Source organism: Choloepus didactylus, chromosome 8 (assembly GCF_015220235.1).
Source record: "Choloepus didactylus isolate mChoDid1 chromosome 8, mChoDid1.pri, whole genome shotgun sequence".
Classification (NCBI taxonomy): Eukaryota; Metazoa; Chordata; class Mammalia; order Pilosa; family Megalonychidae; genus Choloepus; species Choloepus didactylus.
Genome location: NC_051314.1, coordinates 44,565,671 through 44,588,679, shown reverse-complemented (window position 1 = coordinate 44,588,679; position 23,009 = coordinate 44,565,671). Strand labels below are relative to the sequence as shown.

The 23,009-nt window shown below is 33.9% G+C and overlaps 1 protein-coding gene across 1 annotated transcript in view; it reads right to left on the bottom strand.

The window, feature by feature from the left end:
* RASSF9 (Ras association domain family member 9) overlaps window positions 1-23,009 on the bottom strand; it is a 158,449-nt gene that overhangs the window by 92,475 nt on the left and 42,965 nt on the right. The window contains exon 2 of the transcript XR_005218558.1: window positions 21,594-21,645. The gene's annotated coding sequence lies outside the window, so the exon portion shown is untranslated. The remainder of the gene's footprint in view (window positions 1-21,593; window positions 21,646-23,009) is intronic.

Here is a 23,009-nt window from a genome sequence, read left to right as displayed (position 1 = left end):
GTCACATTTTGCATCTTCAAAATATCCTTTCACCATAGAAAAATGTTTCCTACTCTCTGTCCAATAATAAATGGTTCTTTTATTCTGAATTGTGATTGAGATGCCACTGTAGCCTTTCTGCTAGCACAGGTCTCTTTGAACTAGAGCTTTGTGTTTGTCTATCCATGGACCACGATAGAGACATTTATCGTATCTATTTTGAGTTCCTTCTGCAACCATCTTAGCAACTGTGTTCATTAGAGGTTGTATTAGGAAGATTAAAGGAAATATCTGTTGAACATAAAAGAACATTGTGAAAAAAAATCATGAAAATAAATTTACTGGATTTCAACTCTACACTGATTATTTTTTTAGTTTCTACATGTATTCAAAATGTCTGATAAATTGAATTACATAGGCTATTAATATTTGAAGAGATTATATCAGCACCTGGGAAATTTTCTCCTGCCACATTTTGCTATAATCCATCCTTTATCAGCTTCATAATTTATGCCTATTATTTTTTCATATGGTCTTTTAAAAGTTTCATTTTAGAGAGTTGGTTTCCTTCTTTGTAAAGGTAGATGTACTCTTTATTTTTCAATATGATTTGCCTTTTTGTGCTTTGGAATAACTTCTTCCCAATTGGGATTATCATAGTTAAATAACAAGATTAAAATTATATGTATTTTATTGTAAGTTACTGAAAAGGTTAATGGAAAAGATTATTAGATATTTATCATTTTTGCACTCTGGAATGTGAGTACTACAAAGGAGATAACGAGAATAAAATGAACAATGATGAACTAAATTCTAAAGAATTAAATGAAATACACAAAAATATGAAAAATTGCAGTAGCTAGTTGCTCTTATTCTGCATACGTATGTTGATATTAAATCATGTACATGCATTTTTCACCAAATTCAACCCCTTGTTATGACTGCCTCTACTGTATTGGTATTGCATCAGTGCCTGCAGTGGTTAAGATCTTGTTTGTTTGTGTATCACACATATCCACAGTAGCTAAAACAGATACTGTTTGTTTTTCCAAGTAACAAAAGTAAGGAATTAGGCAATTGAGATGGTGCAGCTGCTTAAGGAAATCGTCAAGGACCTGGATTCATACTACTTCCTGACCTGCCATCATTCACATGGGTTTTGGTTGTTAGTTCTTCAAGGGACGCAACCTTGTTCCAGGTGGGAAGAAGGGCAACAGGTACTGCAATTGAGTCTGTCTATCAAGTGACCCTCCTTGCACCTTTGGCTAGAACGTAGCAACCTCCAGTGTGGTTATTTTTAACCATGCATTTAACTCAAGCAAAATCAGGGTTCTTTTAGTAAGGATATAATGTATTTCCTATTGTCTTGTTTTTCCATAGAACAAAACATGTTACTTCCAAACCTTTATAGCGATTGCAAAGGTTTTCAAAATTTGGAGTGCATACAACTCATCTATAAAGTTTATCAAGATACAGATTTCAAGTAGAGGAGAGATTCTTAATCAGTAGGGCAGAGCAGGGTCCAGAATTTTGCACTGTAAACTATCATCACAGGCAATTCTGTTACAGATGGTTCATGGACCATCCTTTGAGAAGCACTAGTAAACTCTAGTAAAAGTTTACTAAAGAGTGTCTCCATTATGATTACTGGATTTCAAATATAATTGGTGTTTTAATTTATTTGAACTTCGTACTTCAATTTCTTGAAATTTTCATCTTTGTCTTCCCCCTATTATTTTCTTTCTTGTTTTTCTTTCTCTATTTTTTATCTACTTGACTACTCTTATTCTAAACCTTGCTGTTTTTAAAAATAACAATGATGATCAAGCAAATGTTAATGATTACTTAAAGCAAATTTCAAACTTATGTTTGAAGATGGCCAGGAATTGAGTATTCTTCAACTTTGAGAATATGGAAATGTCAAGTCCCCAGTGTGGTTAGTAAAAGAAAGCTCTTCTGTTTATCCTCTCCCTTTGATTTTGGTCTTGATCTTAGAAAAGACCTTTTTTGTCCTTCCATTGAATAGAATGGGGTCTACAAAAAGGAAGCTGAGAGAATTACTAGCATATATTACTTAAATAGTTCTTGCTAATATTCAATAGCATGCTCAAACAGGCTCATTCTATCTAGCTCTGGAGCCCATTGCGAGTGCCTAATCATGATTCTGTGTTCCTTGACATCAAGTTGGTAGTTTGAAATCGGTCATGGTGGGCATATTTTACACCAAAGCAAACCCTATAAATCAGGATTTTGTTTTATTTTGTTTTGTTTTACTAACACATCACTACCTATATTGGTACTTATGATCCTGTTGATAATGTAAGCAGACATCTGTGAAAGTCTAAATATGCATGTCTCCCCACATTCAATTCCTTAGGAATTTGGGTCTTATTTTCCACAGCTAAGGGGGAGGGTTGGAGTGAGAATTGCAATTCTTAAATAAGGAACATGTTAATGTAAAATGATTCTAAAATTTAAATTATTATTTCCAATACTTTAACTCATATCTGGTAAACAGTTCTTTGTTATATTAAAATTGTTTTACTCATCGTTTTCCCAATAAGATTTCACATGTTTTTGAAGAACAAGATGGGCCACAGAGAGAAGAAAGGTGTGGGATAGCTCTAGAGTAAAGTGAATCATATAAAAGATTTACTGTGTTCTGTAGGGTACAGTTCATAGGATGCTGAGATCATCACAATGGAAGATATTGATTTGCTTATAAAAAAGTACAAGTCAGAACTGAGTCAACCTCAAAGAACATCATAGAATGATGCCCTATAAAACTCTGTAAAGACAAGTTGCATTGTTAAGCTGCCTCCACACAACCTGGTTTTGCGAGATGCCCTTGATTGATACAGAGTCAGCTATCCTTAAGTCAGTGCAATATGATAATAATGAATAAATGTGTTTGTAATTACTTTTGTTGTGTGAGAGTTCTGTGGAGTCCTCAAGGCAGATTGCTCACTGAGAGACTGGATAGACTATAAATGAGCACTCCATAGATAACAGTCTCAAATGGCATTGACAAACCACATACAACACATGCACTCTGGTTGAAAGTTTGTGTTTGGCAAGTCAATTTAATTAAGTATTGTACAGCATGCAACAGACTTTTAAAAAGGTCTCAACTAAGGACATGAGCTTGAGAAAGACAGAAAAAGAAATATTGGAAAGAGTAGTTACCACACCTTCAAAAATAACCTAATGTTGTTGATCATTCAAGGCCACCCTCCTTAGACTGTATGAATGGAGTAACTGCAGTATAGTCAACAATTTAAACATAGCAGAAAGACTGAAACAGATATTTTATGAACAGAAGAAAGTCATAAGAATCTATCAACTGTGCATCCAGAAACAAACTAAATTATTTTATTTCCATTCTACTGTTTTGGTATATATCTGTCCCATTCACCTTCACCTGAACACATCATGCAAATATTTTTTCTTTTTGGTATTAAAGTTATTATTATTATTTACCATTATATTCAAAAGCACTTATAAAATTATACTGAACTAATAGTGGATAATTAAATCCACGTAACCTCATGTATATTAAGCTTCTTCCATCTTCCTTTAACCAAACCTAACTCAAAGTAGATGAACCTAAAAAAGGCTGAGTTCACATAACTGAGAAGGATGGGGTGGAGTTGACATAAGGCACCAAATTAGATTTAGAGCTTGCATACTATTGTTAGAACTCTTTCTAACTACTTGCCCTGCTTCATTCTGTTTTGGCCACCTTCTTTGTCAGTACTGATAGGTTTGCTCCATATGGGATGAAAATGGGCAATGACAATACAGTACATGATCAACATCCTTACTAGATGGGGAACCCGGAAGCAAGCAGCAACTTTAATCCTCCTAGCAAAGCAAAAATATCCCAGCCTATCTTAAATTATGTGCCCATCCTTGAACCAATCACTGTGGTCAGGATAATGAGGCAGTCATAAGCCTTCTCCCAAATCTGGAGGTGGTTGGGATGATATGGTTGACAGCCTCACCATTACCATAGGGGATGGAAATTTAAACATTTCCCAAAGAATGTGGTTTAAGGGTCAAACAAAATCAAGAGATGTTCACTAGACCACATAGCACAATGCACATCTTTGATTTACTAGTACTTTTTAGCTTCCTCACAAAGGTAAGAAGAATTTTATAAGTTTTCTCCAATTCACATGGGACTAGCTAGTGAACATGTATAGCAAATTCCAACTTACAAAGTATTTTTTCACAAATATCGTATTTGTTTCCTGTAGTTCAAGTAAGTTCCTGTAACTTGTGACTGAGAGACCTAATTCAGAAGGGTTTTGCACATTTATTTCAATTCATTATAATTATAATTATACCAAATGTGAAAACTGAGATTTGGAGATATTTTTCAAGTACCCAAGGTGAAAAAGAAGAATTCTATTTCAGATGTTCAGACTCCAATTCACATTTTTCTTTGCTTTGAATTTTGAATGTAACCAGAAACAAACCAGGTCCTGATTGATTTCACCAAGTTGTATGCATGTGAGTATGTATTTAAAATTTTGTGCCTTTGTTATCCCACCTTTGAGAGCAACCATTCACAAAACAAATAAGGATCCAATTGTTGCATTTATTTCAATAAATATTTAGAAATTACTTTTTGGTGATTTAGAGACAATGACTCTGTTTCCAATACGAGATGTCATTGTTCTTGATTAACCTTCTATTTTTTAACAATAGAAAGTCACCTTAGTTCTTCTAACACCATTAGATGTACACAATGCTCAATTTTCTGTCTATTGTGGATGAAAGTCAGAGTGCTTTAGCCTGAGATGTTTTTCAAAAATGCTGTAGTTGAGCAGCTCAGATGATTGCCCTAATTTGAAGAAGGAAGGAAGAATTCTACAGAGTTTTAGCAGGAGGGGTTAAATGAAGTTTAGATAATTTGGGGGAGAAGTTGGTCAAAAACAGTTCTGGAAAGAGGGAGAAATTTTTTTTCCCCAACTGGTTGGGCAATTCAAATTTATCAAGAAGGTTGAGAAGGAAGATTTAGGTGCTGAGGTCATGTGCAAGTGGAGATGGGAAGAAACAGGTGTAGGGAGCAAGGCCATATGAAGGCCACAACAGAAAATTTTCAGTTCTTGAAGTTCTCTTACAACTCTATTCTAGTAAATGTAGTTTTGACTCATCCTGCCTCACTATTTTTGGGCAATATCATCTAGACTGCATTTGAATGGAACTCTAACAATACATCTCCTTATTTATTTACAAGAAGTTCTTGCTATTTTGAATTCCGTTTTAAAATGAATTATTTACAATTACCCTAATTAACAACCCAAACCATACAAAAACAAACAAGAAACCTTCTGTCAGTCTTTGTTACTAAAAAAATTTAAAGGAATATTCCCTTGTTAGCTTTGCTCTACACTCTTATATATAATTGAATGATGAGCTGTATATAGGGCTCATTAATACATGAATGCATTATAACAATGTATAATGTAATATAATAATTTAAAGATGAATCAATATCCTAATTTGATGCTAATTCATTTGAAATATATGTTACTTTTAAAACATATTATGTCAAAAATAACATCAGGAATTCTGTTTACTAGAAGCCACATAATAGGGGCTCTGCAAATATATGATAGCTGAACAACATTCATTCTGGAAATTCATTTTCTAATAACATATCAATGCAGTGCTATCTGTAGTACAGTATGTTCAACTGATCTGCAGTGGAGTTCCCTTTATAATAATAATCAGGGTAATAATTCAATATTCCAGCCTAATTTAGATCAACTGGTTACTGTTTATTGAACAACATAATTTTTAAATTATCAGTCTGTTGGGTATTTAAATGCATTTACATGGTGACAGAACAGGTTTAGCCTACATTTAAAGGTTCACAGTTATCACCACAAAACAACATGGTATGGAAAGCAAAGAAACGAAGAAGAACATGTCTATATACAAAATGCTGATTATGTTCACTGTATCTTTTAATTAGAGTGGCTTTAAAACTCTGAGTATTTGTGTAAATGATGAATGCAATCTCACAACAGAGAATCTCCCTATGACAATATCATAAAAAGTTAAAATATATCAGTTACTTCATTTCTCCCACAAGACTGGAGTAGTTTGGGAAGCATAAATATTTCACCTTGTCAATATTCTCATTGTCAATACATATTTTAAAACAAATATTGATATTATGCAGTATTGTCATTTTTCCTGGGAAGCCATTTCCATATATTGCCTCTTTGCCTTTTCATTCATTTAAAAATAAGACGATAGACTATCAGGCTAAATTTATAAAATTCAAGGATTAATTATGTTCTATTCAATATTATAAAAAGTACAATCTAAGTTACCTTTTTCTTTAGGTAACATTTTCACTATTCCCATCAAATAGCTAGGAATACAGTGAATGACAAATGTATTTTGATTATTTCATGTTGCAACATTTTTTATATCTTATTTCCTTTAATCTTTTCTTTTGCCCTAGCTTCTTTCATTTCTAATTACTTGTTGCTTTGTTTCTTTTTGAATCCTCCTTAATGTATACATTTGCAGAAAAAGTTCCTTTTTGTATCCTTTTCTGTTTTAATAAAAAGTTATATTACAAGTTTCTAAGGCTCTTCTCCCATGCTTTGCTTTCCTGAATTTGCCCTCTAAGATGATAAAACCCAATATGCCAAAGCTAAGGGCATGTTACTATGAATCTAAAATAGGGTATTATGTGGTTGAGATAACTGAATTGCCTTGGAATCCTAATCAAAAGATAGGTAGAAGAATAATTATAAGCAACAGAGCTTGTCTTTGTTACTAAGTTATGTAGGGTAACTGAAAGCAATATGCACTAAATAATTTAAAAATACAAACTTCCACAATCATGTTTTCACTTCACAGTTATCAAATTTTAGTGGAATTGTAGTTTCTTTAAATATATCGAAGAGGGACATTTGCATAAAAAATAGAACCTGAAGCTATTAATTTAAAAATTGTCAAATATAACAACTATTTCCCAATTTTTACAGAATATTACTAGGGGAGAAGGAGAGAGTTCGAAGAATGATGGCAATAATTATATAAACCTACCCAATTTTTAACGTTAACTAACCCTGATATGTATATATATGCATAAATATTGTTATTACTGATTAAGTTTGTCCTTCCTATCCAGGAAATGAAACTAATGTATTCGAAAAATACAAGTGTAAGTCAGCAAAATCATCATGGTAAAGGATATACTCCAGTTCAACCACATAGAGAATAAGGAGATCCATGTAGCTTGAATTGTATTAGGTTATATCTTTTCCTGAGAGTGAAATTAAAAACAAAAACAATCACAGCAATGAAAATGCTTTCTTGAATTGATTTCAATACACAGAGATGTGCCTTCTGTGATACGTTCCCCACAGTCACAGGAAACCCTCACGTTCCAATAGTTAATGCTTACTCAAACACAACCACAGTAATTGGATTAAGTTGAAAATATGCAGTAAAAATTATCTGAAGTTCCAAACTTGCAACCAAATGGTCAAATTCCTGGAAGAGGGTATTTAAGCGTATCTTCTCTCCTGGTTGAGAGTCTCCCGGTTTATTAATGTAGCAGGTGAGTAACATTAACTCCCTCAGCCAAAAATAAAAATGTGAAGTGTTTCATCACAGTGATTAGACACCTTAGCTTGTAGCCTTCCCCTGTCCTGCGGAAACCCAGTGACATTAACTCTCCTGCATGTGGAGAGGCACAAAGTCAGGGGTTAGATATACAGATTCCAGAGATAGCTCCCTAGGCTCAAGCCTTGATTTCACCATGTATTCATTGTCTTTAGGACTTTGGACAAGTCACTTAAAATATCTTCTTTTAGGTCCTTACTTTTCAAATGACAGAATTAGAGGGAAAAATATCTATCTCATAATATTGCTGTGAGGATTGATTCAGTACGTGCAAAATACTTAAAACAATCAGTATAAACTGTGGAAGTGTGAGTTTTTAATATCAATCATACATGTTCCAGCTGCCCAGGGTGTCCTTTTATGGAGGAAAGCCTTTAAATAAAGCTTATGGCATAAGCCAAGAGTAGAAAAAAATAATTTTGGGTGAATATTGACTAACTCGAGGACCTCAAAGGAAAGGACCTGATTAGAAGTAAGGTGATCAAAATCCAGATGCAGATCAAAAGGTGTGAATCAATATCCAGCCTTCCAAGGGGAGTGCAAACAGACAGCAATTAAGGGCCAGACTCTAATTTTCTTGCTCTTTTTCCTTTTTATAGACTGTTCTTAAAGTAAAATTCTATGGGTCCACTTTCAATGTAGTTTTTGTTTACACTCTCAGTTCTCAATCTCTAAGCAAATACTCAATGTTAGAATTTGGAAGAAAATTTAGTTACCATTTTACAAATATAATAAATCAGTTTAAAAACAATTAATTGATCTTCTCTGGGTTACACAACTAATCACATGAGCTAATCTCATATTAGCATCAGATAGGCAGGCTTCTGATTCCCATTTAATAACTGTCTCAGTTTGCCATGCTTCTATGACAAATACCACCAATGGGTTGGCTTAAACAGCAGGAGTTGTAACTCTAATTATGTCCTACAAGGCCTACACAATCTACTTCCCAGCTATCTGTCTGATGTCCAATTTCTGAATCCCCATAGCCATGCCTCAAGTCACCCTACCTTCCTAAGTGTTCTATGAAGACAAGGTACACCCCACAGTTTGGGGCATGCACTTTCTCTTCCCTCTGTCTGAAAAGTTCTGTCCCTAGCTATTTACACATATCGTTAATTTACTTCTTTCAGGTACCTGCACAAATGTCACCTTTTCATAGAGGCCTTTAGTTACCATCCTATATAAGACTACATACACCACTGTAAAATACTTTGCTTGCTCATAGCAAGTGTTACCATGTAACATATTGAATGTTTATTTGTTTACTGTCTATCTCCATCCACTATAATGCAAGCTGCATGAGGGCAGGGACAGTGTCTATTTTGTTCACTGTCATATCCTCAGAAAACAATAAGGGCTCAAAACTATTTAAAGGATGAATAAATAAACCAAAGAAGGAAAGAATGAATGGAATAGCAGCATTTATTGTCCATACTAAAACTTTTAAAGAATATTTGTCCTTTCTAACTATTTAATTACTCTAATCATTTCCATTTCATAGTTCGTGGTTTTTATTCTATGCAATGGAGTGATAATATGTGAATTTAAAGTAGATATTATACATTATTGATTTGTTTTTCTGCTAGGATATTGAACTTGGAAGTGAATCCTTCCCAATTTGAGTGTCAGATGAGACCACAGCCTTAGCTGATGACCTGATTTCAGCCTCATGAGAGACACTGAACAAGAGGACCCAGCAAATCTGTGCCCAATTTCCTAATCCAAACAAGCTGTAAGATAATAAATGTGTTTTAGCTGCTATGTTCTGCGATAATTTGTTGCACAGCAATAGATCCCCAATACAGATTAGGTTGTTTTACATAAATTTATCTGCACATAGGACTTGAAAGAATTTGTCCTGGTGTTTTCTAAAAGACACTTAAGTCTTTTTGACGTGCAGTAATTTATCATTAACAAAGTATATATTCTTCCTAAATAAAAGATTTTTAACCCATGAATACTTGTCACCCATGTTTAAGAGAACTAAAAACTTCTTGAAATTTTTCCATTGTTTTAAATTTTATTATTAAATAAGGAGGTTGTAAGGGAAAACTATTCCAGCATATGTTACATGTAAAGACTAAATATACTTGGATTTTATTTATTGTTCTGGGTCATTTCCCACATATTCTACTTTGTAGTTCTAAAAGAACGTTGCTTATCTGTGGAACTTCCATTCTATTTGTTACAGAGCCATTCTGATTGTTTATCAGCTGGTTTTTGTTTTTGACATCCCTGGAATTATTCTTTGCCTACACAATCTCTCACGTAATTTTATGACTACGTTTTTCTTTGTCCCTGGCAATTGTTTTCTTTTGATGTACTGGAAAAAAATTTTTCCCATAGTGATATATTAACTTTTTTTCTTTTACTTTGTATAACTAATACCTTGTATTGCGAGGAATAAAAAAATGCCAAAGACCACTGCGGATTTAGGGATTGCTATTATACTTCAGCAAAATTACCTTTGCGCCTTTATGTAACAACACAATAGTAGACAATTCATATAAATAAAAAAACTAAGCAGAGCTTTTCTTAAGACAAAAAGAATTGCCTGCAACTGAAGCTAATAGAATTCAGATGTCACAAAACCAGCATAATTAACCTAGAATTTCTCTCTCAACTTCCTTGAAAGAAGTAGGTTGTCAGTATGTTGACAAAGGGAGAGAACCATGAGATCAAGTAAAATATGCTCAGTTTACACCAGGTGAAGATTGAAAATAGAGTTGTGTATGTATTTTAAGAGAGTTGCATACTAGAAAGAGATTTCTGTGACTTCTTCTGCTATTGGTGTAATGCATTAAATCTCTATATAATTAAATGTTTACCATAACATGGCTCAAACCATCTCATCTTCAGATTCTTGGACAAAAAAAACTGTATTTCTTCTTCCCCCATCTCTTCATAATCTATATTTCTGTGACATCTATAACCTTCAGTTTAACTATGTGCCTTCAATATAATGCAACTCAAACTATTAATTGTTTGCTCCATATGTCCTTACCATCATATATAAACCAATAAGAAATATAAAACAAAAGATTTATGCAATCCTAAAAACAAAAGCACTTATTTTCTTGTTCTAAATTATTTTCTATGTAGAAACTAGCTCTCAATTCAGCAGATACAGTCTATTGTAATTGATTAACATCCTGACTTCATGCATGTTCAACTATAGGTTTGAGCCAAATTAAATCGCAGTTTTTAAAGTAAAAATGGTTTAATAGCAGCAATGAGTATTGTTCAACCAAATAAGTCTCCTGACTTCCACTTATCCTTCAAGGAATTTTAACCTATGTTTGGGTTATTATCCTTCTGAAAGGAAAATTTTTTCCCACATTGTTTTTAAAACTCATTGAACACTTTTGTATGTGAAAAGAATTTGTCCTTTCTAAACTCAATTATAATCGTATTTTTCAGCATATCTCCAGACTTGATATAACACAATTTTGCATATGACACCGGCTAGACTTACATTCTGACCTAGGTGTGATCCTGCAGTTGGAAAAGACTCACACTTGTGCTTCAGCTGTACGTTTGTAATTAACTATGAGAATGTGAAGCAGCCTTTTAAAGCCAGGACTGAATTTCTTTTGTGATCAGTGCAAGATATGGTCAAACTGATTATTTTTAATTGTTGCATAAATAGTATATGTTCATTGTAGATAATTTAGAAAACATGATTAAGCAAATGAAGAAAATGAAGAACAATTACTGCTCAGAATACCTCCATTAATACTCTTATGTATGTTCTTCTTACATAATATTTATATACATTAATATATGCACACATAACATAATTCATCTGTGTGTGCGTATAACACACAGGAGAAAAGGTATAGTTGAAGGCCCATTACCATTTTCTTTTTTTGAATTGTTACTATAGTATCTTCTATTACTCTGCACTTATGAACATTTTAAGCAAACACTAACCTTAAATAATTCTCTGATAGTATTTTAGAAATATGAGTATCAGTATATTCCTGTAATGCCAGTACACAAATGTGTGCTTCAGCCCACATAAAATCGTGCATCGTGGAAAGGAAGCTTTGTCTACTGAATTAAAGAAATGATAGAAATTAGCTGACTACTTAGTTCAATAAATAAAGTGCAATTGGAAAAAACTGAAACATTCAAAAGTAATGCAATTACTTCTTAATGAGTATAAGAAAATAATTGTTAAAAGTACAATTTAATTTAAGCAATGTAATTTAGTTTCCCAAGATGTTTCATAAAATTCTGTTTTAGGGAATATTTTTAGGTGTAACATCAAGAAAGGAGCTCAATAACCAAATAAGTTTGGATATATTTGGTTATCTTAAGTGAAGCAGGGTTTTCTTTTTGTTTGTTTGTTATTGTGCGTTTTTTGTTTGACTTTACCATAGAGCTTGGAGTTTTGAATATGCTAATATGCATGGCAAGTCTCTAACAATAGGAAGTAGGATAGAATATTTCCTAAAATTTGTGACCATAAAACCCTCACCTCTAATCTCCATTTATTGAGAAAATCTGACCAATATTTCAATGCACAATTCCTGGAAAATGCACATGTAGAAATATCAGAAAATATTTTCCTTGAATATGGTAATATGTTTTGTTCTTGTCATTTACTCTCTTAAGTTCTCCATGTAAACTTTATGCCTTATGCAGATTTTTTAACTTCATAGACTGCGTGTCATTAAATTGTTTAAATTCAGTGACCCTCACTCTACTTTTTAATCCCTATAGCAATCCTGATATCTAGCACTGCTCTTAATCAAAAACTTTTAAATACATCTATTTTATCACTTCCTCTATACTACTTCTCTCTCTTCTTCACTTGATCAGAACAACTTCTCAATTATTAAACTTCATAATCAATCTCTCAATGCACTTCTTCCCTTCTTTTTCCCGTTTTGGTTTTGTTTCAATGTAACCAATTGGAATTCCAGGCCTGTATTAGTTTCCAAGGGCTACAGTAACAAAGTGCCACAAACTAGTTGGCTTGACAAACAGAAATTTATTGTGTTAGTTCTGGAGGCTAGAAGTCTGCAGAGCCATGCTTCTTCTGAAGTCTATAGGGTTCTGACTGTGGCTTGCTGGCAATCCACAGTGTTCTTTGGATTGTGGCATAACTCAATCTTTGCCTGTCTCACAGCCGTCTTCATTGACTCTGTCTTTCTGTGGCCAAATTTCCTCTTTTTGTAGTGACACACATCATACTGGATTAGGACCCACCAAAATTCAGTTTGGCTTCATCTTAACTAATAACTTCTGAGATCTCATTTCCAAATGGGATCGCATTCACAAGACCAGAGTTTAGGACTTGAAAATATGTGGGGTGGGGGGATGGAAAAATGGCTCAACCATTTTCTAATGTGTTTACTACTCTTATAAAATCCTTCAGAATCTATTGACCTTCTGCACTTTTCTCCTTATCAATTTTAAAACATGTGTGAGTCATATAAATCACAAACTTATTTCATAATCACTCCACTCTCACTTAACTTCCCTGAATACAGACAGATCCCTTTTTGGAAGAAGTCTCAAGACTGTGTTAATTAAGTTTACCACAAGTTCCTGTTACATGTTCTCACTGAGTCACCATTACTACTCTTTGTCTTACTGATAACATTACCAAAGTTTGCACATAAAATATTAAATTATCCTATGCCTGCCCCACTCTTCTGAAGGTGCCTATTCCACTCCCAGACCCTGAGAAAACTATCTTTGCTCCTAATTTTCAGAATATCCCAAGCCATCTTCCAACTTCATTTCATTGTCTAAGGACAAAACTTCCCTATTTTCCGGAATTAATCTTCTACATGTATTTTGCATCTCATCTTTTCTTACTTTCTCCAGGATCTTATCAGTCTTTTCTTTTGTATTCATCTTAAACCTTTCTCAACATCCTAATTCCCTTACTTTAGTTTAAAATGTGTATAGGTCTACAATAAAATAAAAGACTAAATTCCTTTGATTTATTTTCTTTCTTCCTCACCTCCCTGGTCTCTTCTTCCTACAATGTTAACCATGTGGTAATGCTGGGAGGAAAATAACGGTGATGTGCCTTAGTTTCAACACCTCTAAAATGCAGATAAATTCACTTTCAAGTCTCTCCCAGGTGAGTTATGATGGTTGGCTGATACCATTTTTAAAAATATTTTGAGGTTTTCGGTGGAAACTTTCAAAAGGACTACTACACTTAAGGTGAGAACATTATTGTGTATACTGTAAATACTATGTAGGTGTATTTCTTCCCAGATTTAGAATATTCAATTTATAGTGAATGCACTACCTGATGTTCAGGCCTCTCCCAGTTCAGCTGCCTCACCCATCCCTAAGGTTGTGTGCATTAAGTTTCAGACTGAAGCCCAAGATATCTTTGTCATAATTAGAGCACAGTCAACTTTCAATTATCTATGATAATAGGTTACTGGGAGAGCCTGAATAAGCAAATCATTTTGGAGAATTATCACCTTGAGTGAACCCTACCTTTGCTATCCCTTGGGAGTAGCAGAGAGAAACAGGCAGGAAGACTCCTCACAGTGACACTCCAGAAAGTAAGTAGCTCCACAGATAACTTCTGGAATGTCCATGTGCCACTGCTTTCCCAAGGACAAAAGGACTGACTAAACAGAGAGCCTCCAGGCACAAACAATTGTTGAGTGAAGGAATGAATGGGAGGGTTTACAGTAATGGAGAGAGCTTTTCTTTCACTTCTATCACAAACTTGGTAACAAAGAACACTTACTGCCTTTGTGTGATTAAATGTACGAATACAATTAAGAACAATTGTAGTGGTGCGAACTCCTACCTAAGAAAGCTGTACTTACATGAGAAGCTTTCCTGTAAGGTGCTCCTAAATCATGGACAACCTAAACTGTAAAATATATTCACTTCAATAAAAAAATGAACAATAATAAAGCATTTAAAAATCAATACTAAATACATAATAATGCTTCTTTAAAAGTTGCCAAAGATTTATAACAATCAGAAACAGTCCCTCTTCTGCTCTGTTGAAAACAGCTGGTGATTTTCTTGTGGCAGATACAGGAAAATGTAAAATGTTTGTTGAGATAGGAAAGAAAGTATGTCTCTTTTAGTCATACAATTAATTGTCAAATGACTGGTGTAATTTGAATTTAACCAATATTCATTAAAAATTTGCCAGTCCTAGGCATTTTTCCCATAAAAGGCTGTCTGAAAAGATAAACAAGATAATCCACCTGTTCATTTTTGCTTCTATGAATATGTTGTATGAGTTACAGAATAATTTGAGCCCAGACTGAAGCACTTCCAGGCATAAATGATTCTTTTTTATCAGTTCTGTTTTGTTTTGCTTTGTTTTTTTTCCTCCCCCAAAGAGGAAAATGACACAAAAGAAAATATTCTAATTAAGCAGAAGCTGGGTAGAAAATTTTTTCAAAATTAACAGAGAGACTGTGAAGAAGCCCCTTTCCTGTAGGCAACATGTGGAAAGAGAGGAAATAATTTCATCATTAGCTATCTATAAAATTTCAGCTTTCTGGGACTCAGCTCACGCTTTCATAATAAGGGGGTGGGGTGCAGGCTGCACAAACTCTTAAATTTCTCCCAGACTCCAATTGGATTGAGGCCATTTAAAAAGAAAGATGGGTTATGCAAGAAATAAATGAAGGGCAAAAACAATAATAATAGTGATAACAGTATCTGGGAAAGCTGTAACCAATCTTTCCCTTTTTTCCCCCTTAACTTGTATATTCTTGTTCTAACAAGCCAGAAAAAATTCCCCTGCCATTATGCAGTAAAACTCATTACTCACTAAGCATGGTGAAAGCATATGCTCTTCAAGCCTCATTTATTTTGTATCTACAAGGAATGATGAATAGTTAGCATGGGCTGTAATTATGATTTTAGGATTGTTGGGTAAAGCCTAAAGTAGTGACCACCCATGATCCTAGCTGATGGTGGTATTAAGTGCAGTAATATGGAGACAGAGACTGACAGAGCCAGTTTCAGCTGAGCTTCCATGGTGATGAAGACATTCACAAAATGCTGTAAAAGTCTATTTGGAATGACACATCACTATATCAAGGCTTTAGGTATTTAACTCGTACATCATGTGTTCCAAATCCAAATGTGCTCCAAATTTCCAAATGTGGGAGTGTGCTTGTATGTGTACATATGAAAATTTTGAAAGATTTTAAGTTCAAAATAAGCAGATAAGTTTACCTTTTCATAATAATTTGAGACTCTTCATTCTCAATCATGTATAATATTATTCCTATGTAATTTTCATACTATGAAGGGTATTTTTATCACTTATAACTCCAAAATACTGATTGCTAAAATAGTCTTTTAAAAATTGTAACATTAAGATATAGGCCACATCCAGTCTTTTTCCATCTGTACCATATCCACCATGTAATTTTTTATAAGCCAAAATTCAGTCATAAAGTACCTCCTATCTAGCACAACTAAACAGTATTAGAATTATTATTAGAGGAATAATATTAGAGGAATATGATCAAATGTTTATGCTCATTATGTGCAGATAACTTGAAAAATTATACTCAATGTTTCTAAAGATTGCTGAAAACCCATCCCTTATATTAGGTCAAAATTCACTTCTAATTAACACCTTACTTTAAAGTTCACTTTTCTTTTTTCTTTTTTTAATTGTTTTGCCTAAATTTGTGTAATCTGACTACCTGCATATTCTCCACACTTCTGGAGTTACCTTTACTTTTGATATCTCCAGTATTTCCTAGGATTACCAAATGACAGGAAAATTTATTTCTTCTGTCTCCTTTTGCTCCAAATTTCTTTTCCCATGTTAAATTTTGATCTCTGCTCATCATTTTACTTCCTTCAGCTGCTCTCTTCTCTCAACTTCACTTTTGAGCACAGAACCTTCTTCATTCTTCAAAATACTTCTGGGTTTAAAGAATACCATGGAGATTTGAAGATAATGGCAAGAGACTGAAGTTGAGAAGAGGAAAATTTCAATTCAAATTTAAAGGTTCAAAAGTCACTAGGAATTCCTCACAGGGAATCACGTGCTCACCATCATCTCCTAAAGCCCAAGACCAACTCCATATTGCAGGACTATTTTTTAATCTCTCCAAGATTTTTTTTTTCACACTTTCCCTCCCTTGGTTATAATTCTGAACCTCCATTCTACTTTACATAAACAAAAGGAATTTTTATAGAGGATGCCTAAACCAAAACAACACAAACCATTAAGATGAATTCTTATCCTTGCTCTAACAAATTCTTCCACTGCAGAGCATTTTAATTTTTTTCCTGATACATTTATAAAATGGAAAATTTTGTGTAACACTTGTCAAAGGAAAAAACTGCACTGGGCAGTGTAAAATAGGCAAGGATGACTTTATTTATCCCCAGGGTAGGGGAGAGAGAGTAGAACTCAATTCTGTGGAAACAAAGGACAGCAAACTTTTAAAGGGTTGGGAGTGTGTTGGAGGAAAAGCACTGGAAGATAATAAGGGCCATTGATCTCTGGGATGGGTGCATCACTTGCTTATGTTGCAATTAGAACAGTTTAGTTCCACCAAGATGGATGAGGGATTTACTGAGGTTGCCTTTAGGTCCACTTGATTCAGAATGTTTTCCTTTTTAGTAATTAGGCCACCTGGAGTCTGTAAGCACTGGAAGAAAGGAGGAGGGAGATGAAGACCTACCTGGTTAGGAGCCTTGCAGGCGCCTGAGTAGCCTAAGGTGAGAGGGAGAAGAAATACGGAAGACTGAGGACAGATGGATACTGAGAATACTTAGGTCTAAAGTTGACATTTTTCCTTTTCTTCCCCCTGCATTTGGAGATTTTGTCTCTGCAGTCTCACAGCTGCAAGATTAGTTTCAGGGCAGTCGAATAGGGGAGGGAGTGGATAGGGACACTTGAAGAGTAGCTGGCAGCTTGGTCAAGAAAGAAAGAAAGGAAAACAGAAAAAGAAATAGAAAAAAGGAGCCTCCTTGGCTTCTTTTGGAAATTAATTTCTTTATTTTCATTCGTGATGTCACCTGTTCTTTGTGACCTGCTCAATAACAGTTTTTGAAGAATAAAAGAAACCCTACATTTTTAACCAACCATTATGAACATTTATCCAAATTATTTGCATTTCACTTTCTTTTTTTGTTATACTAAGAGTTTGGGTCTAAACATTTCCACTGAGAGACCCTAAATTATCTAGATCATGTTTGAGCAGTTAGGACTAGCTCATACATAAATGAAATTCTGGCTTTCATAACAAATATTTGTGACATTAATCTATTTTGAGAAATATCACAGAGTTTAAATAATTCATTGGCAGCTCTCATTTTGCTAAGACTTGCTTCTTTAATGTAATTGCATTCAATATTGCAATAAATTAAATGTTTTCCTGAAAATCAATCAGACATTTTGACAGATTATCATTTGGTATCTGGAAGACAGTCTTCTGTGACACAATAGTTATTTACAACAACCTCTGTTATCTTTGAAAATTCTGTCTATTCTGAGATACTTGGCATTTCTATTGCCTTTAATTGCATTGTCTGTTCTGTAAATAGGCAATCCTTTTGTAATGTGTCTCAATGACCAAACACAGTGCAACTTCCTCCTGTCTAATCAGGTTTTATAAACTTTCGATTGTTGCCAAAATTTAAACATGTGTTCATCTGCCAAGGAAGTTTGCATGCATTGCTTGTAAATTTGTGTTACGTTTCAACTCATAGTACTATTTCTGTCCTCATTTTTCCATGCACAAGTTTTTACTTCAATGCTGCACTGTAGTAAAATATCTAAAATGCATTTTTATGATGTAGCACTAACTGAATAAATATCTGAAATGACAGTAGGATGAACAGATGGACACTGTAAAAATTTCATAAGAGCTGGCAGGATAAAATTCAAACCTACTTTTTAACCTGGTGGGCATTTAAGTTTCTTTTGATGTAAATATACTAATGTATCCCTTTTATTATCATTAGCATATGAAAAAGTAATAAAATTAAGGAAAGATTGCACTAAAATGCAATTATTATAGTGAATCTTATAATGAAATCCTACTCTAAACCAGATTCTGTGCTAGATATTTTTCATGCTACATCTCTTATCCTTAAAGCTTCCCAAAAAGTCAAATATTAGTATCTGAATTTCCCAGTTGAGGAAATTCAGGAGCAAAACTGTTGAAAGACTTGACTAAAATCATATTGGTAATGAGGGCTAGAATCCCAAATTGTATAAAATCTTTCTGACTTTTTGAGTGACAACTGTCTTAGCTATTTTAGAGAAGAAAGCACATTTAATTTAAGTCTAGAAAACATGGTAATTTAGGACAGTTTATTATTCTTAATATACACACTCTACTAATGGCATATTTGAGGAAAAAGAGTGTAAGACATCATAACTTTCTGCAACATTCACTTGTCAGCTGTACGCTCACAATAGTTTAATTTTGTCTATCATTTTCACTATTAAGCACTATTTAGGAATGACAAAATAAATCTTTTTTGGGCACCTGTAGTCTTTGATGCAGCCTTTTAGCAAATTTCTGTTTCCAGATAGCATTTGGCTTAGGACTGTAGAGTCTTTTATGTCTTTTCCAAGCCAATGTTCTCTCTTGGTCATTTTGGGAATGCTTTCTCTCTACTTTCCCTCCATTTCATCTGGGTAAAGTCTTTAGTTACTAAGCAGCTCTGTTAGAATTAATAAACCACGATTCTAATGCCACTGCTTTAGAATCATTTGAGTAGCTACTTAAAAACACAAATGCTGGGGCCATAGTCCAGACATCCTCAGTCAAATTCTCCAGGGTGAGGTTCAGGAATCTGTATTTTTAACAAGTACTCTTTGTGATTCTGTTGTGGAGACAGGTTTGGGAATTATTGAACAAGGATTCATGGCTCAATTTGGCCTAAAATTTAAATCTCCAAATCAGGGCATTGTCCTTTCTTGTTTGTTCTACTTTCAAATGATAAATCCCAGTTAACACTACCACTTCTTTGTTAGGGAAATCACAGACACCTAAGAGGTAAGTTAGTTTTCATTTTGAATGTATTATTTAAGCATATTTAACCCCAAGATAGAAATTTAACTTTTCTGTCATTAATTACAATAATAACAGTTAACATTTGTAAACTATCACTTATGTTCCAGGATCTGTTTAATTTTATTAACAGTTATTGGCAAATGCCAGGTGCTAATCTCTCTTAGGCACCAGGGAGATATAAAAATAAATAATACAGGCTGCTTTCCTCCCCACCTCTATTTCCAGTACAGTTTTTCTGTTCTGGAAACTTGAATGATGCCTTTTTTTCCTCACCATATATTGTTTAGCAAACATAACTGTGATTTTTTTGTCTATCAAGGTCTGTCTGGGCAACCCTAATGCCACTCATGGAAAGAAATGATAAGTGAGAGTGAAAATGTTGGGTGAGGCAGAGTTTTGAGTTTTAACTTCCTCTATTATCAATTAGGGAGCTACTTTAATTTAATTACCTGTAGACTCTCCCAAGGATAAAATAAAGAGAGTAGAGCTATGGACAAAAAGTAATAATGTGTGTGTATATCCCATATGCATTAAATGTGTTACCTTATGTAATTTAATCAAGCTGAAAGGACTTTGAGGATTATCTAATTTAATTCCTCTTTCCTTCTTCCTTCCCTCCCTCTCTCCCTTCCTTCCTTCCTTCCTTCCTTCCTTCCTTCCTTCCTTCCAAAATTATTTTACAGGTAGAGATCTGAGATCCTAGCATTCAAATGCTCTATTGCAGCATCCTGGCTTCCAGTTTCCAGTTAGTTAATCTTATTACCCTCTAGCTGTTTGATGTTCATGAATGTCTCTAAAGTGCCAAAGTATCTTAGCAAAGCAATAAGAGTCTGAAGGACAGCATATACAGGAAACATTTTTTATTTGTTTAAATTATAAAGATTCTATACTTGAAATGTATTTGTGGTTAAAAGAAGCATCTTAAGCCTAAACAATCACTTTAATACAAAAACTCTTGAAACTGAACAAAATGCGGAGTTTACTGCCTGGTGCACATAACAGCCAATCTTTGATATCAAGTTTTCAAAGAGAGAGTTTACTGCGAAGCACAAAGCAGAAGATCAGATACACTCTCACCTAAAAATCTGTCTCCAAAAGCTGCAGTAACTGATAGTTTTATAATATTAAAAGATGGTCAGGCTTCTAGATAATGAGTATAATGGCTCGAGATGACAAAAATAGAGATGATCTAATTATTGAACATGCTCAAATTAATTACATGCTAACTTTGTCTAGAAAGATAGTTTAGGAATTGGGTAGAGTTAGTTCTGGGCTGACTCAAATTCCTTCATTAATAACATTAATGGCTGACTTTGTGATCATAAGACTAAAGTTGTAAAACAGGCTAAGGGGTGTACAAGCAGGGCCAGTCATGAGGTTTTTACAATCACAATATAAAGGATATATAGTTATATAATCATTATCAAAGATCAAGGCAGCTGGGCTACAGTTCAGCAACCTCAGGCATTTCCCTTTGGTCATTTCACAGTAAACAAGAAAGTAAGAAAAGCATCTATGTAATAATCTGGTAATTATTTGTTAACTCTTAACTCTTGGTTACACACTTAGCAAAAACATGCATTTCCATTTTCATACATATTTGCTTTTTGATATGGAGGGTTTTTTAAACACAGTTGTAATCTTGGTCTATATACACTTTTGAATTATTTTCTTTTAAACTAGATTTCACTGTTGTATGGTTTCTTTAAACATCAGTATTATTAGAAAATTTTCAACTCAAATAATGTCCTCAAACTTACCTTACAAATCCTCTATTATTGGGCTTTTAACTTGCTTTTATACAAAAGTCTAATATGCATAGTATGAAGGCCTAAATGTACATGTGTTTTCACAAATTTTAGAATATTTTCTTGCCATTTATTACGAACAATAGGAGTACTGACCGAAGGCTATGAATACTTAAAGGTTGTTGATACATACCAGTATTTCCAAATTACTTTCCAGTGTGTTGTACCAGTTGCCATAAGTAAATCTAGGAGAATAAAAGGGAAGACAATTTATTTTTGAAATAGAAAATTTATTTTCAAAATAGAAAGTTTATTTTCAAAATAGAAAGTTCTTACATAATCTGATTAGTGGGGCTAGTAAATGATGGAAATACACCAATTCCAAAAATGTCAAGAAGCACAAGAACTAAATACCTACAAACTTGATGATTACCAATCAGAGTTGTCATGAACATATTTAGTAGTCCCAACCACTGGCTTTTTTTTCATCTCTATCTCTACCATTTTATTTTCTGTCTGCCTGTTATCTGGAATCTTATGTGGTAACTTTCACAAGCAGCATTCTCTCAGAAGAATAATTAGTCTTTTAATTTCTTGTTAACTATCCCTATAGGCAAGAAACAAAATACAAACAGTGAACTCTAAGTTAAACCATGGACCATAGTTAATAGTACAATTATAAAAATGTGTTTTCATCAATTAAAACAAATGTACCACACCAATGCAAGGTGTTAATAATAGGGTAGTATATGGGGTGGGAGAGGGGGGCTAGAATTAAACAAAATTGAAAAGGAATATGCTTCCCCATGCTAAGTGGGACTTTTGATTTTTTCCTAGAAACATTACAGAACACCTGTGTGGAGACAACAGCTTCGACAACTGATAATTTAATCAGCCCTTTATGAAGCACCTATGGAGCATAACAAGGTTGTTTAATCCTTGAAATCCATTTGGGCTGGCTGAATTCCTGTTAAGATTATAAAAAAACTTCCCTAATTTGTACATTACCATATTTTGTCTCAATGTCATAAATTATTTCTTGATTTTCACCTACTATGGCCCTCTGCATTTTTTTTTTAATTTTTTATTTATTTTTATTTTTTTAGGAAGCATGTTTTGTGCATTTGTAGTCAATATCACAGGACTGTGTCATTGGTGCTTCTTTTAATTTTGTTTTACAAAGACCAAGACCAGTACTACTTTTTTTTTATGGTACTAGTATTTGAACTCCCATATTACTTACATTGTTTTCAACTGGGGTCATACTTGATCTCTAGGAGACGCTTGGAGATATGGGAGCAGGTGAATAGGGGAATGACATTTTTGTTTATCCCAATGACTGGGAGGCACTACTGACATTTGGTAGGAGGGAGGGAAGCATGGCAAAAGCTGTGCAATCGGTGAATCTGGTACAATACCAAACTGTCCTGCCAAAAATGGCAGTAGTGTCACTGTTAAAAAATACTACAGGCAATGCTTAGCATTTTTCTCATGTAAACATTCATTTTGTGGTCTTATAATGTTCCAACTTGGTTAAAGGTATTAAGTACATTGTATTTTTGTCTATCTAATTGTCATGGTGACTACAAATATTATTAGTCCTACTGCA